Source organism: Amphiura filiformis, chromosome 15 (genome assembly GCF_039555335.1).
Source record: "Amphiura filiformis chromosome 15, Afil_fr2py, whole genome shotgun sequence".
NCBI lineage: Eukaryota > Metazoa > Echinodermata > Ophiuroidea > Amphilepidida > Amphiuridae > Amphiura > Amphiura filiformis.
In genome coordinates, this window is record NC_092642.1 from 33,960,904 (window position 1) to 33,980,912 (window position 20,009).

The 20,009-nt window shown below is 36.6% G+C and overlaps 1 protein-coding gene across 1 annotated transcript in view; it reads right to left on the bottom strand.

Moving 5' to 3' along the window:
- Positions 1 to 20,009, bottom strand: part of LOC140171544 (epithelial sodium channel subunit beta-like) — a 98,322-nt gene that overhangs the window by 72,368 nt on the left and 5,945 nt on the right. The window lies entirely within an intron of this gene.

Consider the following 20,009-nt stretch of genomic DNA (forward strand, 5'->3'; position numbering starts at 1 on the left):
CAGTTTACCATAATGACAAAATGGTCCGAAATCGATATTTTATGTTTTTAGGCCGCATCTCACGAAGCGTCACGTTCGTTTACATTTGCTATACCAATTGAAAATGTTTTATTGCAACAGGAATGATATAAAATTTGTTAACAGTTAAGTTTACCAATTTGAATTGAAATAAATACGCATAAACAACTCATTTCTGAATATTATTTATATTAAAATACGCTTTTGCGATGAGAAAAAAAAAAAAAAAGAAAAAAAAAAAAAAAAAAAAAAACAACAATTGAATATACTTTTAAAAAAGACCACCATTGGGACTCGAACCACATCGGTCAATAGTCAAAAGGTTATCAGTCTGAGGACTAATCCGCTACGCCACGCTGCCATTTCGCAATCAAGTAACAAGTTGTGTTCTTTTATAGTAGTCAAGTATCGTGGAAAGTGTAAACTTGTATAGTAGAAATGGCAAAGTGTATCAGTTTACCATAATGACAAAATGGTCCAAAATCGACATTTTATGTTTTTGAGGCCGCATCTCAAAAAGCTTCACGTTCGTTTACATTTGCTATACCAATTGAGAATGTTTTAATGGTAAAAGGAATGAAACATTGATTTCATATATAAATTTGTTAACACTTTACCATTTTGAATTGAAAGAAATACGCATATACTTGTTACTTCGTTTGTGCAATGGCAGCGTGGCGTAGCGGATTAGTCCTCCGACTGTTAACCTTTTGGCTATTGACTGATGTGCATGGTTCGAGTCCCAATGGTGGTCTATATTTTTTCTTTAAGTGTATTAAATTGTTGTTGTTTTTTTCTTTATTTTTTCTCATCGCAAAAGCGTATTTTGTTATAAATACTATTCAGAAAAGAGTTGTTTCAAATTGTTACATCATAATCTTTCTGATTCGCTCGGATGTGCCTATACTCAGTAAACACAAGTTTTAGAGAAAACATAAATTTTACACGTTAGGTTATATCATAAAGGGTACATAACGTTTTAATAACATTAAAAAAACATTTTGGAAACATGCTGCAAAACATTGTGATATTGTACGAAAAATGCATTTGTAGTGTTTTTGAGTTATGAGACAAAAACGAAAATTGACTCAGTATCATACAGAAGAGGGCCATAATTACAAAACTTGTGTCATTTAGCATAGGAGGTGTTGTCAGTGACCAATCCCTAAATAACTCAACATTTTTATCAACAATTTTATTATGATTCAAAAGGATATTATCTACTCTCTAATCGTGTGCAATATGAAGCTCATACAACATTCTGTTTTTGAGTTATGGACAAAATTGACATTTTAGAGCAGTTTAGAGCCATAATTATGAAAAGTGTGTAATTTAGCATATGGGGTGTTTTCAGTGACCACTCCCTAAATAAACCAAATTCTTTATCAACAATTTTATTATGATTGCAAAGCATATAGTCCCTCTCAAATCGTGTACAATATGAAGCTCATACAACATTCTGTTTTTGAGTTATGGACAAAAACGACATTTTAGAGCAGTTTAGAGCCATAATTATGAAACGTGTGTAATTTAGCATATGGGGTGTTTTCGGTGACCCCTCCCTAAGTAAACCAAATTCGTTATCAACAATTTTATTATGATTGCAAAGTATATAACCCACTCTCAAATCGTGTGAAATTTGAAGCTCATACGACATTCCGTTTTTGAGTTATGAGACAAAAACGAAATTTAGATGAAATATTTTGCATTCGGTAGAGACATGTCTCTACCGAATGCAAAAATTCATCTAAATTTCGTTTTAGGTCATAATCTTATTAATCACGATTTGAGAATCATATGCTTTGTAATCATAATAAAATTGTTTATTTGGTTTATTTAAATGTATGCTAAATTACTCACGTTTTAATCATGGCTCTAAAATGCTCTAAATGTCGTTTTTGTCCATAACTCAAAAACAGAATGTTGTATGAGTTTCATATTGCACCAGATTTGAGAGTAGATAATATCCTTTTGAATCATAATAAAATTTTTGATAAAATTGTTGAGTTATTCAGGGAGTGGTCACTGAAAACACCTCCTATGCTAAATTACACAAGTTTCGTAATTATGCCCTCTACTGTAGTCAAATTTCGTTTTTGTCTCGTAACTCAAAAACACTACAAATACATTTATTTACAATATCACAATGTTTTGCAGCATGTTTCCAAAATATTTTCAATGTTATTAAAACTTCAAACATTTTGTACCCTTTATGATATAACCCAACATGTAAATGTTTTGTCTAAAACTTGTGTTTGCTGAGTATAGGCATATATAAATGTTTTCTGGAAAACTTGTGTATGCTGAGTATAGGCATATCCGAGCGAATCACAAAGATCATGATGTAACAATTTGAAACAACTCATTTCTGAATATTATTTCTATTAAGACACGCTTTTGCGATGAGAAAACAAGAAAAAAAACACAATTGAATATACTTTTTAAAAAAGACCACCACTGGGACTCGAACCATTCACATCGGTCAATAGTCAAAAGGTTATCAGTCTGAGGACTAATCCGCTACGCCACGCTGCCATTTCGCAATCGAAGTAACAAGTTTTGTTCTTTTATAGTAATCAGGTATCGGGGAAAGTGTAACTTGTATAGAGTGCTTGCACGAAAGGTCATGAGTTCAAATCATCCTCCAGACACGCTCCATAAGATATGCTAATGCATGGAGTACAAAGAATTACTTTGATCAAAACCAGTTAAACAGGTGATTGGTATTGTACTCCGTGCATTTGCATGTCCTCTGGAGCGTGTCTTTAGGATGGTTTGAACTTTGTGATCTTCCACGCAAGCACCCTATAGTAGAAACCTCAAAATGTATCAGTTTACCATAATGACAAAATGGTCCGAAATCGATATTTTATGTTTTTAGGCCGCATCTCACGAAGCGTCACGTTCGTTTACATTTGCTATACCAATTGAAAATGTTTTATTGCAACAGGAATGATATAAAATTTGTTAACAGTTAAGTTTACCAATTTGAATTGAAATAAATACGCATAAACAACTCATTTCTGAATATTATTTATATTAAAATACGCTTTTGCGATGAGAAAAAAAACAAGAAAAGAAAAGAAAACAACAATTGAATATACTTTTAAAAAAGACCACCATTGGGACTCGAACCACATCGGTCAATAGTCAAAAGGTTATCAGTCTGAGGACTAATCCGCTACGCCACGCTGCCATTTCGCAATCGAAGTAACAAGTTGTGTTCTTTTATAGTAGTCAAGTATCGTGGAAAGTGTAAACTTGTATAGTAGAAATGGCAAAGTGTATCAGTTTACCATAATGACAAAATGGTCCAAAATCGACATTTTATGTTTTTTTTTTGTTTTTCACGAAGCGTCACCTTCGTTTACATTTTCTATACCAATTGAGAATGTTTTATTTCAAAATGAATGAAACATTTATTTCATATATGAAATTTGTTAACACTTTACCATTTGAATTAAAAGAAATACGCATATATATTTATTTCAATGGCAGCGTGGTAGCGGATTAGTCCTCCGACTGTTAACCTTTTGGCTATTGACTGATGTGCATGGTTCGAGTCCCAATGGTGGTCTATATTTTTTCTTTAAGTGTATTAAATTGTTGTTGTTTTTTTCTTTTATTTTTCTCATCGCAAAAGCGTATTTTGTTATAAATACTATTCAGAAAAGAGTTGTTTCAAATTGTTACATCATAATCTTTCTGATTCGCTCGGATGTGCCTATACTCAGTAAACACAAGTTTTAGAGAAAACATAAATTTTACACGTTAGGTTATATCATAAAGGGTACATAACGTTTTAATAACATTAAAAAAACATTTTGGAAACATGCTGCAAAACATTGTGATATTGTACGAAAAATGCATTTGTAGTGTTTTTGAGTTATGAGACAAAAACGAAAATTGACTCAGTATCATACAGAAGAGGGCCATAATTACAAAACTTGTGTCATTTAGCATAGGAGGTGTTGTCAGTGACCAATCCCTAAATAACTCAACATTTTTATCAACAATTTTATTATGATTCAAAAGGATATTATCTACTCTCTAATCGTGTGCAATATGAAGCTCATACAACATTCTGTTTTTGAGTTATGGACAAAATTGACATTTTAGAGCAGTTTAGAGCCATAATTATGAAAAGTGTGTAATTTAGCATATGGGGTGTTTTCAGTGACCACTCCCTAAATAAACCAAATTCTTTATCAACAATTTTATTATGATTGCAAAGCATATAGTCCCCTCTCAAATCGTGTACAATATGAAGCTCATACAACATTCTGTTTTTGAGTTATGGACAAAAACGACATTTTAGAGCAGTTTAGAGCCATAATTATGAAACGTGTGTAATTTAGCATATGGGGTGTTTTTCGGTGACCACTCCCTAAGTAAACCAAATTCGTTATCAACAATTTTATTATGATTGCAAAGTATATAACCCACTCTCAAATCGTGTGAAATTTGAAGCTCATACGACATTCCGTTTTTGAGTTATGAGACAAAAACGAAATTTAGATGAAATATTTTGCATTCGGTAGAGACAATCAAGGAAAAAAGTCCTTGGAACGCTTGGCACACTCTGTCGAAATTCCGTGCAGAATTTCTTATGTTCATGGAAATGACCTATATTGTGTTTGGGAAGAAACATGACATCTACAACAATGATTTACCCTTCCCTCTCCCCATCAAGCAATGTTGGAACACATTGGGGAACCGCTGAAGACATTGGCAGTTCTCAACATTGCACGGGGGAGAGGGGGTGACAGTTTTCCGTTATTTACACGCAAGCGTTCCAAGACTTTTTTCCTTGATTGTAGCCTCGGTTCGAGGCAACAGGGCTGTGGGATGATGTTTTTCTTAGACTCCCTCTAATTCTTTCTTGCTGCCATAGGGGAGCTATAATATACTGAGAAATGTTCATTTTTGACAGTAAGGATTTTTTGGTAGCAGTTGGTGGCATAGCTGTTAATGTAGTTCTCCAGCTTCTGTGTGAGAATCCATGTTTCATAGCCATATAACAATATTGAGAAGTAAGCTGCTCGTAAGATACTGATCTTGAGTTCAGTGGGCATGTGGCTTGATTTCCGGATTCTGTCAAGTTTCCCGAAGGCAGCCCGTGCAAGAGCTCTGCATCTTCTAATATATCGATAGAGGCTATCATAGATCCAATGTAACCGAAATCTTCAAGTCGCTTGAATTCTTCACCATCCAAAAGCAGACCGTCCAATGTTGATGAGTAGGCAGACTTCATTAGCTGCTTCATTGTGAGCTTGTACCTGCAGCTGGGCTTCTTCCTTGCTGTCAGAGAACAGGGTAATGTCATCTGGAGATTCAAGATCATTCAGAACTTCCGCAGGCTCCTTCTCAGATCTTCTTGGGTGAGTAACAAAGGCATGCCCTTCTTCAGCTTTCTTCAGATGGAAGTCGATGATGATAACAAATAGAAATGGGGCCAAGTAGTAATCTGATATTATTATGCGCAGATCAGACGTGGGTGGACGGGTTATGAAGACATCTGAATAAAAATAAATCGAGAAGCAAAAGAAAGAAAGTAAAAAAAAAGCAACAAGAAAAGTAAAAATAGGGTGAAAAAAGAAAGAGAAATAATAATTAAAAAAACACGAAGAAAAAAAACAAAAAACCGAGGCTATAAATGTTGTGGTCCTGTACCATTAGTTGCGGACGGAATCTGTTTTTTTGCTAACTTTGCTAACCTTGCATTCCGCGCATGCGTATTACACTATACATGATCACGTTTCAGAACTTCGGACCGATTGAGTGGGTTTGATTTGTATTTCATGGACTAGAGAAGAACACATAGTGCGATGGACCGGAGTCTTGACAGATCGATCTGAGGACAGTGACGTCATGCCTTCGAACATAAGTATTGATATCAGTACGCTCTTATACTTAGGCTATATGCAGTATCGTTTTTCTATTAAATTACCTTTTTATCAAGTGACCCCATTTTCATGTAAGTCTTTATAGGAATACGCGTAATTACTATTAATGTGCACTTAGGCTCATCTCTGTGGCAGTATCGGTTTTCTGCTTCAAATAGTAAGAATAGCCCGGTGTAATCACAGGGTAATTACACAGGTACGTTTGCGTTGTCCCCTTTCTTGTATTGCACTGGTATAGGAACCTATATTGTATAACATCATTACACTGGTTTAAGGGCCTGTATTGTATAATATCATATTATATTTTTGTTGTTGTTGGGGGTGTTCAGTGGTTCAGTTCAGCTCAGTTAGCACAAGCATTCCAGTATAAGGAAAGACACCGGCCTTTGCAGGTAAATACAAAATTATAGTATCTTTGCATTCAGATCCGTTAGGGTAGCGTAAACAGATTTTTTTCAGTTCATTTGCAAGACCAATTGAAAAAACGTTTAGTTTTCTTTGTAATTTTTTATTTTTTTGACAGTTTCGCCAGAAACCTTCTGGCTTTCTCAAAGTATGTTTTGAATTTCCCTCCGGCGTTGGTCTTGAGCAGAGGATCAAACATGTGACTTATCTCAGGTGAAACAGCCAGAAAAATGTTTCATTTGGTCTTGGCAAATGAACTCAAAAATTAGCTGAATAATTAACAGATCTAACGAGCCTCTTCAATCAGTGTAGTGATATAATTTCGGGTAGGTACTTATATGTTACGGGCGCGAACCGCAACATCATACGGGTGGTGGTGGTGGTGGTGACCGTATTTGACAAGGTCGTAAAAACCTTTGTTTGTGTTTGAAGAGGTTTTTTTATATCTTAAGGGGGTACTACACCCCTGGCCAATATTGTGCCTATTTGTGCATTTGTCTCAAAAATTATAGCGCATTGGTGACAAGTAAGATATGTATATTACAGGGGCAAAGACTACAACTATTGCACTGAAAATGCAGCAACTCAAGGCAAGTAGTTATTGATTTATTGATCAAATATTGGTTGTCCCTCATTTTTGACTGTAACTCCACAACTGTTATCTGTGCTGAGATAAAACTTCCAGTGCAATAGTTGTAGTCCTTGCCCTTAATGTACATATCTTACTTGTCACCAATGCGCTATAATATTTGAGAAGAATGCAAAAATAGGCACAAAATTGGGCAGGGGTGTAGTACCCCCTTAATGGCCATACAGACGACAAATCAATATTCAACGTAGAATTGACATTCAATGAGTGTTCGTTATTCAACCTATTCTAATTGAAGACCTGAGCGCAAGAAGACCGTAAGTCCACATGGCCCCTCAACATGTATACACTAAAGTTGCGTATAGTTTCGTATAGTTTGCTAATGTTTTATACATGTTCAGGGGCCAAAATAAATCTTTCACAACCTTTCATGATGTTTTCACCCTGAAACATGTATTAAACATTACCAAACTATACGATACTATACGCAGCTTTATTGTATACATGTTGAGGGGCCAAGTGGACTTACGGTCTTCTTGCGCTCGTGTCTTCAATTCATGTCTATCGTCTGACGGAAAATCTCATGCTTGATGTCGAATGTCTGTTGGAAATAATTATATTGTCGATTTTATGTCACCAATCATTCGTTAGAAGTTGAACATGATTATAGAATGGAAATAAATTAAATAATAACCAAAATACACGGTGCAATTTTCAATGCAATTGACTGTTGCAGACCACCCCCAAAGCATCTTACACGAATTTTTCCGTGTATTTTGAACTTGCAGGGTGAAATTGATGCCATGTATTGCAATGCAAAAAGGTAGAGACATGTTCTTGTTTGGGGTTCACAACTAATTGCATTCGTGGTGAAATTCTGTCCTGGTAACCTCCTCCGGCCAATCAGCTGGGAGAACATGTCACTGTGATCATTTGGGATATGTATGGACCTACTTTGATATGATTATGAAAATCATTAATCCTTTGCTGATATTTTGAATATATCCCCAAACATATCCCCAAAACCTTTTGAAGGATCTACATACTGCTTCATGTATATTTGACCAATTGCAAGCCTGGTAATTGAAATTGCCTCGTGTATTTTGGCTTTTACGAAGACCTGCTGCATCGAATATTGTACTTCGAATAAAAAGTCAGTAGTGGACCTTATCCATATCATCTTTCACTTTTCACGCTTTCTTGGGCAATCAATCAATCAATCAATCAATCAATCAATCAATCAATCAATCAATCAATCAATCAATTGAAGTGGCACATTCAGACGATGTGTAGTGCATCTACAATATATACATTTTCAGGGGGAATTTTAGTGGGGATTTGATCACGCAATGGACACTGCGTTCAATAAATTGCGTCAAGTAAGACCAACGCGACACATACCACGCTATACGCTCATCGAACGCGGGATCTTCCTTTTGTGATTGGTTTTGGCACTTTTTGTTTACCGCACGCGACATCAGTCTGAACTAATTTCCGAATATTTCCGAATAGCTACTGAAAAGGTCTCATACAGTCAATAATAGACGGCACTCACGCGTGCGCGCGATTAAACCTAGATATCGACCCTTTTCCATAACGTCACGTAGTTTAGATGTAAATAATCAATATCTGGAAGACCTTGAAAAGGTCAACACGTCCCTGGTGCTCTTCTGTTTTTGGATATTGAAAAGGCTTTCGACAGTGTGTAACATGACTTTCTGTTCGAAGTGTTGAGGCGTTCTTCGTGGGGAAGACTTCATCAGGGTCAAAACATTTTATAATGATAGAAAAAGTTATATTTCCAACTATGGGTTTCTTTCTACATGTCGAGGGTTGAGAATCAGAAAGCCTCAACTCACAATCACCTGCTTCCACAAAATGAGCTTAAAGTCGCCAGGGCACTATACAAGATACAGACCAAAGCAAGGAGCCAACTTTATGCTCATTTTGTGGTCATAGTGAGTTACGGCTTTCTCGTTCTGAAGTCTTGATGTATTGAAATGAAGATAGGAATTTTAAGGTTGCTCAATCTCTCCTTACTTATTTTCATTGGTGATTGAGGTGTTGGTGCTTATTAAAGGAAAACAAAATGGTGCTTTAGGCCACAGAATTATCATGCTTGCTGATGATACAATATGTTTTCTTGAGGGGGATATTCAATCTTTTGATCAGTTGTTTGACACACTTTATGAGTTTTGCAAAATTTCTGTTTGCAAAATTAATTTGCCCAAAATACAAAAGTGAATGTGCTTGGATTGGCTCACTAAACGGCTCTTTAGAAAAACATTATGAAGCAGAGGGTCTTAAATAGAACAGATCTGTTGGTATCACATTTTCGTTAGTTTTCAGCATTGAACAGACTTTGAACTTTAAGAGATAAAGGGGCATGTCTCTCATTGGAAGAATTACCGTTATAAAATCTTTGCTCTTACCCCAACTTTTATATTGTTTCAGTTCTTGTAGAGTTAAATTTCCTGAAACTTTTGTTAAGAAACTTGATTCTTTATTTCTAAATTCATTTGAAGCGGTGGAAATGATAAGCGCAAGCTTCGAGACAATGATTATGATGATCGTGGGATCAAAATGGTGAATGCTCGTGCTTTTTCTCAAAGTCAATAACTTGTTTGGGCTAAGCTTGATGACACTGTTTCATGTGCATGGAAATTGGTTTAGTTGAAATCATTGTCTAACTTTCATTGATGCTAAATTATTGTATAAATCTTATGCTCCTGCATGGATGGTAAATAAAACAAATCCTCACATTGCTGAGACTATTAGGAATTGGGTTTTTTTCACAAATTGATCGTGGGGATGAATTTTACCAACAATCAAATGCATGATCCAATCTGGTTTAATCGTTCTATTCGATTGAAAACCAAAAACTATTTTACTACCCATCTTGGTACGAAAGAATTGCATTCAAGACATTGTTATTGATGCTCGTGTCATAAAGTTTTTTGAATAAGTTCCCATGTAGGATATTTCTATCAATAATCTGAGAACACTTTCTTGTCAAATCTCTCCCATTTGACTTGTTACACTATGCAAACACTCAGGACCCCTTTGATATTATTGTTTATAACTGGCCTCAAAAAGAAACTTATAATTTTCACAAGGTCATATCTTGAAATCCTGTCCATCAAATTGAACCAAATTACACACAGATTTCTTCAATACTCTACTCTTAACACATGTCAGTAACCAAGCAGTTATCCAACTGACACAACAGCAAAATGCACTGACATGGGACAGCTTCCTGGACCACATTCACAGCCCAGCCCTGTTTCATGAAAAAAGTGTATGAAAAGCAGAAAGCAGCACCGTTTTATCATCTGTGCAAGGATCTTGTGTGCATTCTCACAGATTTTTTGTCCTGGGTGCCAAAACGTTGGGCTGTGAAAGTGAAGGAAGTCCAGGAAGCTGTCCCATGACAGTGTATTTTGCTGTTGTGTCAGTTGGACAACTGCTTGGTTACTGACATGTGTTTTGAGTAGAGTATTAAGGTAATCCTGTGTGTAATTTTGGTTCATTTTGATTGACAGTATTTTAAGATATGACCTTATGATTCACAAGTTCTAAAAAATTATAAGTTTCTTTTTGAGCTCAGTTTAACTTGATTGATTCTATCACAAGGTTCCTAGGTTTGGTTACTCCATTCTGAGGGAAAAGATTAACCCATGTCCGGGAAGACCAGTGGTTTGAGTACTTTGATTTGGAGGAAAACATTGATTGGTATAAGATTCACACCAACAATTTTCAGTATACTATTCAAACTCACCTTAGGTTCTTTTATTTTAATAATTTTTGGTATTGCCATGAATGAATTTCTTCACAAAATTAGTAGTTCGGACAATCCCAACTGTGCTTTCTGTCTCCAATCGCCTGAATCCTTTGCTCAATTCTTATGTGAATGTCCTGCAATTCAATGTGTGTAATGATATTATTGATTTCATTAAGATCAAGACAAATTCAAATTTCCAGCTTTTAAATTTTGATTGGATGTTTGGTCTTAATCACAATCATAACGTTATTTTCAAAATGGTGGCCTTTTTTATAGTTCTTGAGCTTCATCGTCCAAAATTTACAAATGTCACCAATTTGTACTGGCAGAACAAGCTAACTATATGTAATAACAAGCATGTACATAAATCTGATATCACAGTTGGATTTGCCACAGTTTGTCGGTTCTGTATACTTTTGTATACTATAGACCAACAATTGATGACCCGAAGTTTCCATAATGTCAGGGTTAAGGGGTCTCGTAGCGACCTTTTTCAGGTTAGTCCTTGTTGAAAAGTAAACCAGACCTACACCAAATATCATGTGCGAGAAATGCCAATGGTCATCATATTATGATATTTGTTTACCAACTTTAATATCTTGTAAGGGTCCATACATCGATGTTTGTCACCCAAAAAATGACACATTGCAGCCTAACTTAATTTATGTTTTGATTTGTTACATACTGTGTATCGAGGGCTTGGTTAACAAAGGGCTGTCTGCATTTTTGGCGATATTGAGACTTGTACTAAAATTTGCCCAAGAAAACGTCATTGTTTCTTCACACGTGCGACTATGAGGGTCGAAATCAGCCCATGCGTTATCCCTCTGACTTTAGGAAAACTAATAGATTTACCATCATTTTTTTTAGTCATTAGGAAATGAATTTGGAGAAAACCTGTTAATAAAATAATATGCTGAGCCACCAGCCTGGGTGGCTCACGCTCCAGTAATTTCAGATGATGGAACTTAGTAATACATCAAAGAATGTCTTCCAATTCATGAAAACAAATAGATAATCAGCTTATCGGATTAAAAGCTTAGAGGGAAGGTCTTGCTGCTCAGCGAGTGTTTGTAATTATCAGAAGGTTTTCTCCAAATTCATTCTCTAATGGTACCACAATAATCCTCAGAACACTGGGAATGTTCTGGACACAAAGAACTATCTGCATTGAAATTTGTATTTAAATTAATGTATTTCAAAATCAGAATTCGTGTTAACAAACTGAGCAAAAGTACCATTTTGTTTAGTGCAACCAAGAGCTATCTGCAAACCTTCGATAGAGTTTGTATATGCAACGTTGGGGGTCTCTGGTGTTTAGAGCAACAAAGGGCTATCTGAATCTTGGCTATCTGCAGACGTTTTTGCTTATCATCTCGATATGCCCAAATTGTAGATAGCTCTTTGTTCCACTAAACCATTATATTGAATGCAAACTTTGGTATCAACTAAAGTACACATTAGAGTGATATAATTGTCATTGTGAAAAAGTATTCTTCATGTTAGTACATACATGTGTAAAACCAATAGAAAACAGTAAAATGGGGCGGGGTACAAATCAAAGCGTAGCAATGAAACTCGCTAGTACCATACGGAAAATCATTTGCGTGCTAGTCATGCGCTTCAATGTAAAAAGTTCAAGTTTTGAATTATTTTTCAAAATATCAAGAGCTATCTTAAGAACTACTGAATCAATACTAGGCTTGTTTGTACTCGTTTTAATGCATTTTTCATGCTGATTCCAAATATGGTCATGAACATTTACATTTATGAAATTTTTGAATTTTGATTTTGTTTAAAAACTTGTCGTCTGCAGTCGACACCCGCGTGAAGAGAGTTAAACAAAATTTCCAACAGCTATTGTTTTTGACATTTTTCTTCAATGAAAAAAGTGCAAAATACAGATTTGTCACTAATTTGCTCCCAAAATCTTTCTAGATATATAAGTTCGTAAACAAAGAATATAATGATAATTATTGTAGGGCATGTTTACTTTTTAACAGAGCCTAACCTGAAAAAGGTCACTATGAGACCCCTTAAGATCAACTTACAGAAACCACAATCATCACGTGATCGAACCGTCGCACGATTCCACATTCCTTCATATTGTTCTTTAAAATTCCTGGCTATAAATAATACTTCTCGATTTTTCACCAAACCACCATTTAAATTATATTCGTGGGTACGTGCAGGAAAGCCATATCTGTAATAGCTGCCATATACACATGTGAAAATGTGTGCATTTTGTGCTGTACATATCTAAAATGTGACGCATGGCAGCTATTGCTTTCAGCGCTAAACCCACGCTAAACCCTTTATTTTTAGGATCTTTGTTTAAATGTTCATTGATTTCTTTCCGGTCGGCCGATCGCTTTGTTGTTAAACCTTGAACATATTGAAAACGTTATACCTGTACTTGATAGTAAGAAACAAAGTGCAAGGTTTTATGATAAGGCATGTATATCGGTTCGGTCTGGTTTTATTTTGGAAATAGATTATTATGCTCATTTAAAGGGAATTTCAGATCTCACCATCAAAAAAACTCCCATAGAGAGGTGTACTAAATTTGCCTAAGAAATTGTCATTGTTTCTTCACACGAGCGACAGCTATGATAGTTGAAATCACCCCTTGCGTGATCCCTCTGACTAGGAAACATAATAAATTGACCGTCATTATTTTTTGCGACTGGCCCCCGAAGTCTATGATATCTGTGAATTACATAGTCTACATGCAAAATCATGCTAGAGTTTCTATACCAAAAACAGATACTGAGGAAAAAATCTGCTTAAGGGCAAAGTTTTCCGGTATTTTTTGTGGGACATGAGAGCGCATTAGATATACCAAATTACAGTTTGAATACGAGGAAATTCCTTCTGATATCAAATAATTTTGATTTTTTTTTTTTTTTAATTTGCGATACAATACAAATTTTATGACAAATTATTAAAATTTGATATTTTTTAAATTTGTGATATATAACAGTCCTCGAAGTAAACTTTATGAATCTAATGATATGTACTTAAAGTGTATGTAGCTGGGAGGAAAAGCCGACAATCAATTGAAAATTTTGACCTTTCATATTGAAGATATGCATTTTTTTCCCAAAAAGACCTTTATTTTTGGGGTGTTTTGGGGAAAAATACATATATTCAATACGAAAGGTCAACATTTTCAATTGGTCGTCGGTTTTTCATCCCAGCTACATGCACTTTAACTTTCATATCAAAAGATCAATTTTTAATCATTTGCCATAAAATGTGTATTATATCGCGAATTTAAAAAAAAATCAAAATTAGTTGATATAAGAAGGGCATTCTTCGTATTCAGAATGCAATTCGATATGTCTGATGTGCTCTGTCCTACAAAAATACTGCCCAAACGCTTATACCAGAGCCCTTAAGGGTAAGGCATATAGGAATAATGACCAAAAGAGCATATTCTTGTCAACACCATGATATTGTAGTATCTCAATACTAGCACAACTTCAGTTGTGTAACTTAGCCCGATACCAATTAAAATGCGGCTCTTTTAACTTGAGAAAATAAATTTAAACGAGTTTTGAGCTTCTATGCATCGAAGCGAGTTATTTTTTCAGTGTCTAGACAGCATAGCAAAATGACCTTTGGCACAGTGCGAGGTCTTTCCTGTGCATTTGAATGGAACGGCGGCAAGATTTTGCATGATTTTTTGCTACTTTGTGACAGGCAGAATTGTGGTCAGTCGCTGCCTATTGTTAAACAAGACCCACTCAGTCACTTAATTAGGTGCTTGAAACGATCGAATTCGGTCTTGAAGTAACCAACATTTTGAGTTACACCTTTTCACTTCATAATTAATTTTCTCGGTCAAATGAAAAGCAATAATTTCCATTTTTTCGGTAAATGTCAGAAGAAAACTATAATGCTTAGTACTGTATTTTTTTCAAACCCTGGTGTTAAACTTAGGTGTGAAATTTAGGCTTCTAGTGTAAGATTTCCGATTTTCACAGGCTTCATTTTGCCACACGAGCTTTTTCTGGGGTCAACGTTTTTGCTTTTCAAAGTATAAATATAATTCGGTAACGAAAGATATTTCCCAACTTTCTAAAGCACATCATATAGGGCTGTATGTCATAATTTTGTCGGAATTTCGGTTTTGCTTGCACAATGTTTCAATTCCGACTACCAATTAATTTTAGTCAAAAGCAACTCGCGAATGTACCCATGGATGGATGATTTTGCAAGCCACAATAAAAATAACGATTATTTCTGCTGGTTATATTAGAAATAAAGTACTGGTTGGACAAAGGTGGAAAAAGGTGAAATCAAAACGGATATTCTGATAAAACTATAATATATGTGACTCCTCGCCACAACTGAGCCCGGATGTCGCCAGTGCCACTATTGAGATATGCTCCATCGAACTTAACAATAAACAATAGGAAAGAAAGGATTTATTGACTGTTTTATTGATTTTTCACTACTTAAATGTCAAGTACTATAGACATGATATACATCATTTTAAAGCTAATTTCAAGCAGAATATTTTGGTTGAATATCTCAAAAATGATGATTGGCGACATCCGGGCTCAGTTGTGGCGAGGAGTCACATATAGACCCACACGATGTGCAGTATAGATGTGGGAAATATCTTTCTTTAGCGCGAATTAATATTAGTTTGAAACGCTAAAACATGAAGTCCGAAAAAAGCTCGCGGGCAAAGTTAAAGTCTACAAAAATCAAAAATCTTATACTAAAAGACATAATTTCATGCTTAATTTTAACACCAGGATTTTTTTTAATTGTATATCCAATCACTATGTTTTTAACTGACATTGCTAGAGCAAAAAAAAAAATATCGTTTTATATTAATTTGACCGAGAAAATTAATATCATAGCAAAAAGGTGTATCTCTGAATTGTGTTGATTTCAACATGTATCGATCGACTTCAGCGCGACTATGCATAACAAAAGAAGCTGGTGATCACCGTTCTGTGTGGTGAGGTTATTCAGTGGCGTAACCAGTGGCGCCCATTCTTCATCTGCCATCCCTTTCTTTTTGTCGCCCACTGCTTTTACCTTGGGTGCTCGCGCCCCCAATGGACCCACCCATATACGCACATGTATGTATATATGTTTATATAATTATACGCGCGTTTCCGTCTGAAACTTTTTCCCGCCGATAAATACTTTCCAAATTTTCTTGTCACAATGTTTACTAAATTAGAATGGCTGAAATCGTGGTGTAGTTGCAGAAGGAATTTTCATAAATGTTGATGATTTTTGTATGAAAATTACCTATCCGTTGTGAATAATTGGTCTTATCATAGCAGCACCCACGGGACTACTTGACTGCTATTTTTAATCAAGTAGTTTTAGTATCCCAATCCAATTGATCAAAGGTTCATTTAGGGGTAAAGTCCACTTTTATACATCCGATCGAGTTCTTCGCCAAAACAGGACTATATTTTTTGGAAAATTGCCCACCCAGTAAATTATCCTTGCTTACCTTCCATCCAATCACTATAGACCATGCTCGTTCACCGCCCAAATCACTGCACACCACACACACTCACATATTAAGGGCGAATTTCATAATAATTCAAAGTTTTATAATGAATGCCATTGGATATATCTAGATTTTGGAACAAAAAATAAATTATTTTATTTTCTTCTTCGCACGTGGGAGGTTAAAGAGATTTGCAATGATTATTTTTTTAAGATAACCAAAAAATTGTTACTATTCCAGTGGTCCAATGTTATTAGATTGGCAATGTTAGGAATATCTTCAAAATGAATTTTACACAAAGCAGCCTTTGGAGTTAGCGCACAGTGTCATCGCCCCGATATCTTCATGGCAGAAATCGCCATGGTAGGTTGAATCCACAGCCACGCATGGCCATTTTGTTCCGACCTGTTTAATAGTTTTGAGACGCATAATGGGCCGAGGGACATCCGACTAAGGCTATTGACAATAGCCTGGTGACTGACCTCTCTGTGTGTGAGTGAGCATGGTATACGCCATGAGGTCATCTGCCTTTAGACTGCCTCCACGAGTGGCCTACGCTGAGCTATAGTTCGGCACATATAAAATCAGAATTTTTAATTTCAATATACACGGTTCTTTCTCAATACGCTTCATATCCTTTCAACACATATATTCAAGTGCAAGCAAAAAAATATGTCTTTAGAATAAAAAAATTACGGGAGATATTTGTCATTTTCTACCCCGGTATCCAAATATTTATCGTCTGAATATCAAATCGTGCATAGCACATTCACGTGTATCGAACCCGGGTATTGATTTTAGTGTCTCTGCTGTACAAAGTAATTATTAACCAGGCAATGTCGGTGTGTAGCGCCTTTAGATTTTCGTGTGTGCACGCGGTGCTTGTACGTGAGACGTCAATTGGATGTTATTCAAGGCTTCAATCGTGCCGATTGGTCACACCAAAATGATGCCATGTGTTAAAGCACCACGTACACGGACAAGAATGTTAACGCATTTATTATCACATAACACATCATACTTGCCCGGCATTCTTGAAGCGGAGACTGAACACTGATTAAGATAATTCGACACCACCCTGTCATAATAGAACACCCTATATTTTCCAAAAGACATTGTCATCTGTGCGGAGGCAGGAAGAAGCAAAACAATATACCATTATAACAAAACCAACAGTTATACTACATGTAGTATTTGCCGGCGAAGTGACGTAATAATCGGATTAACTACCATAGCAATCTTTGATTATACCGCGCTGCACTAGTACGTTCACGTGGTACCTCTGCATTGAACCATATCATGATGATCACTCGCACCTGTAAGATTTGTATCTTTGAAAAGAGCGTATTGTATTGTATTGATGATGAGTGCAACCTGCTTGTAGTGCAGCGCGATATATTTTAGGTTTTCACCTATTGCTATGGTAGTTAATCCAATTATTAGGTCACTTTTCTGGCGAATTCGACTCAAGCCGTGGCCATTCCACAAAGGAGCACCCCCCTCCGGAAAGAAAAAATGACGAGAATTAGAAGAATGAAACAAAGTGGGTGACTCCACATGAGCAAGAGGCGGGATTCGTATTAAAATGCATTCCTGGGATGCGTTTCAATGTTATCTCCTCTCCGCACAGACAGCATTGCGTCATCAGCACCCTACACGCATACGCCATGCGGATTCCAGCGCCGTGTAGACACTTTCTATCCTGGATTTGCATACCAGGGGATCGCAATGAAACGTATTAAAGCGGGTCATGCTCTCGCGTGGAGTCGCCCTATATGCACCCCACCCCCACCCCAAATCCGGGATCCGCTCCCGACAACATGGACAACTGAGTACTTTACTTACAGTTGCGGTATCGATAGCTGCAACTATAATTTGGTTCATCTCAAGTTTGGTAGTGACGTATGCGAGTATTTCGCTCGCCGGATTATCAAATAGCGCGCGTAAAGTTAAACGCCCTGAGTGTTCACGCACGCTTGCGGCGCAATCACGAAGTAGCATTTACGTCACTACCAAACATTTACTTGAGATGAACCAAATTATATACAACCTGGTCTCTCTAAAATTCAGTCTGAATGGAACTAACCCATACTTGTAATCATGAGACCAAATATACAGCAGTAAATAGCGCCCTCTGTTTTACATTAAGGTTGCTGTTGGGCAATGTTACATTAAGGTACGTTACTCTTGCTTCCTTGCCCTGCGGGGCCCTTATATTGGACCCCACTTGGAGTGTTAAACTGATTACGAGTAGTGAGTTCAGGGCCATACAGACTGAATATCAGAGAGACCAAGTTGGACTACATAAGGGACGCACCATTAGACTTCAAGGGGTGGGGAGGAAGTTTTGAAAAAAAAAAACTTCCCCCACTACATGAGCAAAAAAAAAACTTTCCTACCAACATTAAAAAAAAAAAAAAAAAAAAACCTTTCCTCACCAAACTGTATAAATGCATGAAAAAAAAATCTTGTCCCGACCCCAACTTCCTCCACCCCCCCCCCCCCTTGAAGTCTAATGGTGCGTCCCTAATGATTGTTACATGAATTATGTTTTTTCAATGTTAATTTTTTTACCCCTGTGGGGCCCAAAATATGTCATTTAACCATTTTGCCCATTTTGGAGATGAGTCGAGTCAAATTATGCGTATTTTAGGACTTTTAATAATTATGGTGCTCATAGAAATTTCATCATAATGGCTTGGCCTACATAGGTCGAAAAGGAAACGTACGTTATTTTATTTTTCGGGCGTATATAGCCTAAGTAATATTTTGTTCTGTTTGTTGTGATAGATTCACATTAAAATGGCTATGAATGACGTGGCTCCTCAGCGAGTAATGCTATGGTCGGTACCTCGGTCTATATCTACTGCGTTCACAAAATGTATGAGCTTCATTCCAAAGGCGCAAATTATCAACGAACCATTCACAATCGCTTACCACTTGGGCCCAGAAAAGCACTGTGTTACTACACTGATGAGCGTCGACGATGTAAAGAAGAAAAAGTCAGAATTGGTGAATATGTACAACGAAATGAAGCTTGATCTCCCAATGGCGTTTGATGCTGACGTATGTACGTATACGTACGCGATGAGTGAATTAGAGGCCGAATATCCTGACAAGGATCTTGTGTTTTGCAAAGATATGGCGTACGCACTTGACGCCAGGTATGATATGCTCCCGACAGGGTATCGCCACACCTTTATTATTCGTAACCCATATCGCACGTTTCCATCACAGAAGAAGGTGCTTGTTAACTTGGGGGGACATACCAAATTCCGTATGTGTGACGTGCCGCAAAGCCGCGCATTTAAGCCACAATACGAACTGATGATGCATATCCAGGAAAATTGTGGATCAGATTCTCCAATCGTCATCGATGCTGACGATTTGTTGGCGAATCCAGCCTCTATAATGCGCCAGTACTGCGAGCTGCTTGGAATGCCATTCAATGATGAGATACTAGAATGGCCTGCGGGGATTGATGTGATTAAGTCGTGGAAAGGATGCAAAGAGACTCTGATGGCTAATTTCCTTGCATGCGGGGGCTTCTACGCGAATGCACTGAAGAGTACGCAATTTTTTCCGCTGAATGGTGATATGCCGACCCGCAAAGAATTGTCAGAAGATGTACTGGTGTGCGTTGATCACAGCATGCCATTTTATGAGAAAATGTATGAGTTGCGATTGAAGCCATAATTGGAGAACACCATCATAAGAGTACTATAATAATAAGAATTGACATTTATAAAACGCACAAAACATGGGGGCTCTTATATACTGCCTAACTGTCTGAACCATTTTAACTTTTTTACAATACCTTGA